The sequence below is a fragment of the Zootoca vivipara genome, chromosome 16 (assembly GCF_963506605.1).
Source record: "Zootoca vivipara chromosome 16, rZooViv1.1, whole genome shotgun sequence".
Taxonomy (NCBI): domain Eukaryota; kingdom Metazoa; phylum Chordata; class Lepidosauria; order Squamata; family Lacertidae; genus Zootoca; species Zootoca vivipara.
The window spans coordinates 22,713,941-22,723,717 of NC_083291.1; the positions used below are offsets into that span (position 1 = coordinate 22,713,941).

The 9,777-nt window shown below is 47.7% G+C and overlaps 1 protein-coding gene across 2 annotated transcripts in view; it reads right to left on the minus strand.

Annotated features, from left to right (window-relative positions):
- The window catches only part of TMOD1 (tropomodulin 1), a 34,733-nt gene extending 26,709 nt beyond the window's left edge, over window positions 1-8,024 (minus strand). Inside the window, exon 1 of one of the 2 annotated variants that reach the window (XM_035141178.2) lies at window positions 7,757-8,024. The gene's annotated coding sequence lies outside the window, so the exon portion shown is untranslated. The remainder of the gene's footprint in view (window positions 1-7,756) is intronic. The other variant, XM_035141177.2, reaches the window with a different exon arrangement.
- Between the last annotated feature and the right edge of the window lie 1,753 nt (window positions 8,025-9,777).

Consider the following 9,777-nt stretch of genomic DNA (forward strand, 5'->3'; position numbering starts at 1 on the left):
GGGGGGGGGGATGGAATGGAGCCCCTACAATGGTTGGATGGTGCCTTGTACGCCTCCTTCCAGCAACTCCTGCAGCCACGTTGGTGCCAAACGTACTGTTCTGCTTTCTTTTGGACCACTGTATTCTGCTCTGGTCAGACCTCACCTGGAGTACTGTGTCCAGTTCTGGGCACCACAGTTCAAGAAGGATACAGACAAGCTGGAACGTGTCCAGGAGAGGGAAACCAAAATGCTCAAAGGCCTGGAAATGATGCCTTATGAGGAACGGCTTAGGGCGCTGGGCATGTTTAGCCTGGAGAAGAGAAGGTTAAGGGGTGATATGATAGCCATGTTCAAATATATTAAAGGATGTCATATAGAGGAGGGATAAAGGTTGTTTTCTGCTGCTTCAGTGAAGCGGACACGGAGCAATGGATTCAAACTACAAGAAAGACGATTCCACCTAAACATTAGGAAGAACTTCCTGACAGTAAGAGCTGTTCGGCAGTGGAATTTGCTACCAAGGAGTGTGGTGGAGTCTCCTTCTTTGGAGGTCTTTAAGCAGAGGCTTGACAGCCATCTGTCAGGAATACTTTGATGGTGTTTCCTGCTTGGCAGGGGGTTGGACTGGATGGCCCTTGTGGTCTCTTCCAACTATGATTCTATGATTCTACATCAGCGAGGCCGAGGTATTAGTTGACCAAGACACCTTATATGTAGAATTGTAACACTCCATTGATTGCGGGCAGAAGCTTTCGAGCTTAAATGAGAAGAAGAGATAAAGCATCCCAACAAATCCAAGAGGGTCGCTTTTAAACTGCCAGAATGTATGGAAAAAGAAAAGAAAAAGTCCTTCTACTCAATTGTCCAAACCACAGCATTATATTTCATAACGCTGTTTAGCAGTTTGATTTACAGGGCACTACACTAGAACATAAGTTAAGCAAAAACAAGCCGTAAGTTACAGAGCAATGATTTTTAAATGGTGCAAATATCTCATAAATCATCTGAGTCGCAGCTGTTTCAAATGCTTCTCCCCTTTCTCCTGGCTGGAACAAAACTGTACAACAAGCCAAAGAAAGGCTGAAGACAAATAATGGCTTTGGAGAGAGCGGGAGGTGATTTGCCCAAAACCTGCAAAACCTGCAATTATTTTGTCCCACCCACCCTTATCGCTGTGATCAAAGAGGTTTGGTGAGATTTAAAAACCCTGCGAAACCCGATTGCCAGATGAACACACAGATGTCAACGATTGCACCAAACCATTGTCCTGCATGTTCCACCAGTAACCTTTTATCAGGGATACTGTAATGTGTTTTATATGGGGCTACTCTTGAAGATGGTTCTAGGCCAGGACATGGTGAGCCTTGGTCAAAACGGCCTCAATCTCCACCATCAAAATAGATAGATAGATAGATAGATAGATAGATAGATAGATAGATAGATAGATAGATAGAATAGCTAGAAAACCATTTCACAACTTTTCTGCAGAATACCTGAATGGACCATCATTGGACCACAGACCAGTTTGAAAATCTCTGCTCCAGGAAGCTCTAGTTCAGTGTTATCCTAAAATGATCTTTTGTCTCTTACCCTGAACACCTTTCTTTATTATTATTTATTAACTAGTGTCATTCAGCCCGTTAAGTAAACGGGCGCTAGCTGGGCGGGAACAGAGGGGAAGGCCTGGGACCACGCAGGCGGCGCCTCCGTCGCTGCCTCCACCGGCGGGGATGTGCATTGAGGGCCCCAGGCTCCCTCTGGGTGGTTTGCTGTGGCGGCGAGCGGGTAGTTTGTGTGTGTGTGTGTGTGTGTGTGTGTGTGTGTGCGGAAGAGAAGCAAGCAGGGCTTCTCCGGGACGCGCTGCCTGCGCGAGCTAAGGGAAAAAGAAGCAGCCTGTGTCCGCGGGGCACATGCGCAGTAGCGCGGACACAGGGACACAGGGACTGGATGCAGAGACACAGGGACTTTATTATATAGGATAGATGAAGGGAACCAACCAACCAACCAACTGGGGGAAGGGGAAGCCTAAGTCTTGCCTCAAGTAAAAAAGAAAAGAAAAGAAACTCTACTCAAGCAGGGATGGGGGAACCTGTAGCCCTCCAGATATTGCTGGGCTCCCAGCAGCACGGCTGGTACTCAAGGGGCTGATGGGAGTTGTGGTCCAGCAACAGTTCCCTAACCCTGCACTAAAGGTAAAGGAAAAGGGACCCCTGGGGTTGCGATGCTCATCTCGCGTTATTGGCCGAGGGAGCTGGCGTACAGCGTCCGGGTCATGTGGCCAGCATGACAAAGCTGCTTCTGGCGAACCAGAGCAGCGCACGGAAACACCGTTTACCTTCTGATCAGCAAGCCTTAGGATCTCTGGTTTAACCCACAGCGCCACCCGCATCTCTGCGCTACCCCTTCCCTTTCAGATCAGTTTATCCAATCCAGTCCGCTGTGTGCCACCAAGCGGATAGCATAAGCACTGCAGAAGATGGGTGTGGAGCAGCTGGCTCCAAACAACTCCTACAACCAATCCAAGCCTAAACAAGCATGAAACTCAACCATAGAATTGTAGAGTTGGAAGGCACCCTAAGGGTCATCTAGTCCAACCCCCTGCAATACAGTGGTACCTTGGTTCTCAAACGCTTTGGTTCTCAAACTCCGAAAATCCGGAAGTGTTCCGGTTTTTTAACCATTTTTGGAAGCCAAACGTCCGGTGCGGTTGTCAGCTATTGTTTCCAGGGCGCCTGCACCAATCAGAAGCTGCGCCTTGGTTTTTGAACATTTCTGTAACGGATTAAGCTTGGTGCTTTTGTTTTTGCTATTTATTTTGCGTTTTTGTTTTCGAAGCTTTTCCGGTTCATTTGTTTTTGTGTGTTCATTTGTGTGGAACCCAGTACAGCTACTGATTGATTGTGTGACTGTGGAAATGGATAAAAGCCCCCTATCCAAACAATGACTATAATCAGTATAGGGAAGAAAAAAATTAAAAATTTCATTTTTATCATGTACAATACTGTCTTATTTATTTCATAGTACAGTACAGTGGTACCTCGCAAGACGGATGCCCTGCAAGACGAATTTTTCACAAGACAAATGCGTCTTGCGATCTGATGGTGACTCGCAAGACGAATTCGTTTTGCGAAAAATTCGTCTTGCGAATCGCGGTTTCCCATAGGAATGCATTGAAATTTAATTAATGCGTTCCTATGGGCAAAAAAAAGAAAAAGAAATTTCAATGCATTCCTATGGGAAACCGCGATTCGCAAGACGAATTTTTCGCAAAATGAATTGACTCGCGGAACGAATTAAATTCGTCTTGCGAGGCACCACTGTACATTGATTATTGCTTTCATTTTATGGATCAATGATCTCGTTAGATAGTAAAATTCATGTTAAATTGCTCTTTTAGGGGTTGTTTTTAAAAGTCTGGAATGGATTAATTTCGTTTTGCATTACTTTCTATGGGGAAGTGCGCCTTGGTTATGGAAAGCTTTGGTTTTGGAATGGACTTCCAGAACAGATTAAGTTTGAGAACCAAGGCATCACTGTACATGAATCTCAATTAGATCATACATGACAGATGGCCATCCGATCCCTACTTAAAAACTTCCAAGGAAGGAGAGTCCACCACCTTCCAAGGGAGTCCATTCCACTGCTGAGCGGCTCTTACTGTCAGAAAGTCCTTCCTGGTCTTTAGTTGGAATCTCCTTTCTTTAACTTCCGAAGTCTAAACAAGAGAGACCAGTATTACTGTTCCTATATCAAAGCAAGATGGAGTGGTTTGATTAAGAAGGCCACCAATCAGTTTTTGAAAGAGGAGAGGGGAACGCAGAGACCTCTCTGGTTTGCACCTCAGCCTTTCAGCCACATCATCACATGCTTTATAAATAAAACCGTCTGCAAATGTCATAATGGTGGCATGTAGCTGCAGTCACAATGGGGATTTCTCCCCACTGTCATCATTACTACAATCTGGAGTTTAGGTGGGAAGGACCATGTCTCTTTAAACATTTGTATAGAAGAGGAAGCTCTGGCAGGTGCAACTTTTGTTATCTCTACACAAGGTGGATTTGATTTAAATCAAATCGATTTAAATCACAAGTCAGTAGGACTTGATTCAAATCAAAAATTTTTTTTCAGAAAGTCTCATTCTTGCTGGTATCCTCTTAATATTTACAAGCAGCTGAAGGTTTCATTTTTGCAATAATAAATTTTCAGAGTAGTTTTTACAGTTATATCAAAAATTGCTGATTTGGTTCTAGTATTAGAAATACATAAACCGATGATTATGAAATTATTGTGAGGTTTAATAAGTTAACTGTTTATATTTGGACAACTTTTCTGCTGTGCTTTACTGGAAGGAGAAAAATAACCATTTCCTTAGTAACAATTTATTTAACTAAAACAATAACATTAAAGCATATGTATCCATGTTTGTTAACTGATGTGGTTAAACAATTTTTTTAAAAACAAAAACTTAGACTGAGTTTTGGCACACATGAAAAACTTAAAACATTATTTCCTAATGAATAGCCTTTAGACCAGGGGTCCCCAGACTACGGCTCGCGGGCCAGATGTGGCCCAATTAGCCTCCCAATCCGGCCCGAGACGACCCCCGCCGCCTGCTGCCGCCGCCCGCTCTTACGGCGCACAGCGCGGCGGTGCACTTCCAGATCGGAAAAAAGCGCCGAAAATCATTTGTGCGCATGCGTATGGGCCTCTCCCGACCCAGAAGAGGTCATTTCCGGTGCACTTCCGGGTCAGGAGAGGCCCATACGCATGCGCACAAACGATTTTCGGTGATTTTTTCGACCTGGAAGCGCGCCACCGCGCCAATAAGTGTGTGTGCGCATGCGCACGGGTGCGCACTCCCCTGCCCTCCGGCCCAAAGCAGGGTAAGTCTGGGGACCCCTGCTTTAGACTGTAATGTAACTTAAATAGAAAACTAGAAATATTTTTCCTCCCAAAAGCATTTTATTTTAAAAATCCAATTTAAATTAAAAAAAGTCTGATTTAAATTTTTAAAAATCCGACTTGTTAAAAAAAATAATCATTGCTTTTTACCCACCCTGTCCCTACACAATACAGTTGCACCTCCTGGAACATCTCTTCTTTACAGCAGATTAAAAGAGAGGTTCTGTCATCTGCTTGACATCTGATCACCTGCACCTCTAGGCTCAGATGGCACAGTATGCCCCTCCTCACTTAGTGAGCATCCTTCTAGTGAGAAGGTAAAGAAAGGTTCCATCATCTCAAGCCCCTCCTCCCCAGATCCTTGTCTTTATTTAAGGCTCAAAGTGCTTCCTAGAGGGTATGCTGCTTGCCCTCTTTTTATCACTCCTGGTGCTATTAAGAGCAGTCTGACACACACCCATTCAGCAAAGAAGTATTTTCCCCAATCCTTGTCTTCACCAGAAAAAAAACTTCACCACAGAGTCTAGGGCTTGCTGATCAGAAGGTTGGCGGTTCGAATCCCTGCAATGGGGTGAGCTCCCGTTGCTCGGTCCCAGCTCCTGCCCACCTAGCAGTTCGAAAGCATGTCAAAGTGCAAGTAGATAAATAGGGACCGCTCCGGCGGGAAGGTAAACGGCGTTTCCGTGCGCTGCTCTGGTTCGCCAGAAGCAGCTTTGTCATGCTGGCCACATGACCCGGAAGCTGTCTGCGGACAAACGCTGGCTCCCTCGGCCTATAGAGCGAGATGAGCGCCGCAACCCCAGAGTCAGACACAACTGGACCTGATGGTCAGGGGCCCCTTTACCTTTACCTAGATTGCTGTTAAGGTTGTCAACCATTCTACCAGGTCCTGCTTCTATGCATTTAACAGCAACATGATTTGCAGCCATTAGCAGGTGGGAATGTTTATGCCCATGCCCTAAAACAAAAGTTTGCTGATTTCTGCAAATGAAGCAAATGCTTAAAAAAGGAGGGTGGCCCATCTAGTCCAGCATCCTGTGGTCTACCAGATGCGTATGGAAAACCCACAAGGAGGATCTGAGCACAGGAGCTTTCTCCCCTCCTGTGGCATCCAGAAACTGGTATACTAATATAAAGGAATAGGAGCAAACGAGGCGGTTTTATTTTGGTCAGCTGGGAGACGTTAACTAGCAAGAATGCTTATGCCCTTGCTGTTCTCCTTTTTAAAGGAACGCTATTGCAAAAGTAACAAATTGGGCTGTTTTCTTCTGGTCAGCTGGCAGCTCTGGTTGTTACTGTCGACGGACAGGAGCACGTCTGAGAAAACCGGCAACACTGACCTGCCAACCCCATTTCACTGCGTAACATTCCCTCTTGCAGCATGGCAACCCACCCACTTCATGAATCACTGTCTTAGGTTATTGGGGATAGCATAAAGTAAAAAAAGCAAAGAGAAACTGTCTCCAATTCTGGCATAATGAGCAGGAGGTTCTTCTCTTCCTGGGTCAGGAAAAATAGGGTGAAAGTCCATCAAATTTCCAAAACCCTGGATTTGCTGCTGCATCCAGAGGTGATCAAAGCAACATATTTCACAGTACCAATGTAGCTTGTATGGGCCCCAAGGTGTATACCTCACATGCATCACAAAGCCACATGGTTTCTGGGCACAACTAGCCTGCTGTGCATAAACAAGATTTAAACATGCTTCAAGACAAGTTGCTGGAAACAATTCAGGATGGTCCGATGCTCATTTTGGGATGCCAAGCAGTTACAGAGTCCCCTCTCCCAAGTTCTGAAGCACGTTGCTACTGTACGTTAACAGACTATTATTGGCCAGCTTATTGTCAAGACACTGAGATTTATTTAGAGGCGTCCCTTCTACACACACATACACACACACACACACACACACACACACACACACACACAAGGGTTGCCAACAACTTTCCTCCAGGCCCTGCTTGCTCATCTCTTGTAATGCCTAAAGCTGTCAGAAGAGGAATTGGGGAGGGGAAGAGCCACCTGCCTAGCTCTTTGACACCAGGTTGCTTGCTGAAGAGGTCCAGGAGGAGTTTGGATAAAATGTCTGAAAGGAGACCATTCCAGTCCCTCCTAGTGTCCCTATTTTCCAGGGACAGCCCCGGATTTACAGAATCTGATTTGATCCCAGAATGTCCCTAATTTCATTGGAGAAATGTCAGAGGGTATGGGGTTACGTGACCCCCGGACGAAGGAGATTAGAAACTATACTTGCTGGGGCAAGCTCGTAAGATAGGCAGACAATAAATAAATAAATGTTTGACGGTTTAGTAAGTTTTTATATGTGCTTGTAAGCTGTCTAGAGTGGCTGGGAAAACCCAGCCAGATGGGCGGACATAAACAAACTTAATAATAATAATAATAATAATAGAATTGGACGTTCCTATTTTTACTGGAGAAATGTTGGAGAGTATTGTCATTCCAGGGTCCCATTTTCAGGCAGGCTCCCTCCGGGTGCGTGTCTCGCCCTGCCACTCTCCAGCCAAACCTTGCCTTGCCTGATCTTGCCATTGCCACACACGCGTCAGGGGCTCCACTGCTTTCGCACGAGCCAAGGGGCTCCCGAATTCGACGCGTGGGGGGGGGGCGTCGTCTCCTCCCTCCCTCCCACGCAACAGCGGCAGGGAGGGAGGACGACGACTCCGGCTATTTATAGGCGCTCTGCTGCTGCTGCGCCCGGCCGGTCCCCGGTGGTGGCCGCGGGATGTTTTGGCCACATATGGCTTGGCGGGTTGCCGCCGGGTCTCTCGAACATAGGTGGGGTTTGGGGGGGTGTCCCGAGCCGGAGGGCGCCCCCCGGCCTTCCCACAGCCCGCCCCTCCCGCTTCTGTACCTGCTGCCGCCTCCCAGGCCGTGGCCCTGCCGAGCGGTGCGCCAGGAAGACGCGCGCCGAGTGCCGCCCCGCCGCCGAGACGCGCGCCGGGGACAGGCGCGCTCTTAAAGTTGCGCAGAAAAGGAGAGTCTGGGGGGCTCCTCCCGCCGCCTCTGTCAGTCATGCGGCCCAGAGGATAGCGGAAGGGGAAGGCCGCCCACCCCCACTGGCTGGCAGAATCCACCGAGGAAAGAAGGGTGGATCTTCTTCCCAGCCACCGGGGGTGGGAAGAGGCAAGGAGAGGCTGGAGAGGGCGATTCCACTGTGGATCGCTGGCGGGGAGGGGAGATCCGCCTCTTATACAGTTACCTGGGAGCATGGGCGTAGCGAGGATTTATGGCGCCGGGGGGGGGGCAGGACAACCACCTGTTATCATCCTCTGCCTGACTCGGAATGAAATATCTCTCTCCACAACAAGTTGTTTTAAATGTTCTTTTGACTCCAACGGCTCAGAAAAATCTGTCCAAACCACTCTACGATTTGCACTTTTAGTGAAGTGTTTTTATTTATTTACTTGGATTTAGAGGGGATCGGCAGGCAGCTGTCCCCCTGCCTACGCCCATGCCTGAGGAGCTCCTAGGGGGCCGATGTCCCTTTGCCCCCCCAATAAATTATTTGATGGAGCCATCCCCCCCTCCCCAGGTTGATGGACCTTAGCATCCAAAAAGTGTGTGTATGCTGCGTCATGTGCTTAATTACGCGGGGATTACCTGCCCCACCCCCAAATGTGTTATTCAACTTGGCACCCCTGCTGGGGAGGGTATACCCACCCATCGAAGCAACAAATCGCCCGGGTGCAACAGGCCTCTTTCTCTCTCTCTCTGTCTCTTCCCTGCCACTTCTAGGTGTGCACAGAATGGCAACCGCGTGGTCGAGCCTATCCATGCCACAAATTGTAAGTGTGCAAAGGGGCGTTTAGAAAAACCGGGAGAAACGCACGTGGTTCCGGGAAGAAAATAAAAACACAGAAGTGGCTATTTAACTCCTTGAAGGGGCGGAAGGACAGCCGCGGAGGAGCAATTTGTCGTTATCCGTGTAACCTCTAGGGGTGCCATTCCCCCCTTTTCCCCTTTCTGCTCCTGTGGCTTTTAACGACAGTTGAATAAAATACTGTACAGAACGACTCCGGTCGTTTGCAGACTGTCAGCACTTAGTCCCAATCTGCCACCCATCAAAACCTCACCAATTTTAATCAACCTGTTGTGACGTGGGGTTTGTGATTTCAGCTCTCTTGACATAACATGCTGGAGACAGTTCTCTAGTAACAGCTCTTTATTAAAGTGAACAAGACTGACTGTGAGGGCAGGAAGGCTACATTTATAGGGACAGGGGACTAGCTAGGAAGGGATACATTTTGGAGGGAACAATATCAAGCAATCACAGTGCTGCCTTTTGGAGGAAACCAATAAGACAGAGGATCCAAATACAGCAGCTTAAATGAACCAATAGTAGCTGTACCCTCTGGGACCAAAAGGCAGTTACTTTATCCTAATGCAAATACAGACAATAATAATACAGATATAAAATCCTTTGACTCAATACACAACACCCCTCCCCCCCTAGTGAGCACAGCAGACGTAATCCCTCAGGTACTGTGGGGTCCTACAACTTCTACTTGATCTCCTGACAACGGGTGTTGCAGGTTCTGGATTGGGTGTTACCTGTGGTGGAGGGGCTGCTATAGGGGTTTCATCAGGAACAGATGGAGTCCCAGACATCTCAGGGTCCCTGACCTGTACCTCGTCATCATGAGGACTAGCAGACCCTGGTTCATTTGCTGAAGCCCCTGGTGACTGCACCTCTGGACCATTTTCACTCTGGTCTCGCAGCTGTGCGTCATTAGCCAGGGATGAATTATCTGACTCCTCCCTGCTGAGCGCCCGGCGCCTCAGCTGATCTATATGTCTCTTCCAAACTTGCCCATTTTCCAAGGTCACATAATAGGACACAGGTCCACTAGCCCGGGTGATCACACCAGCCAC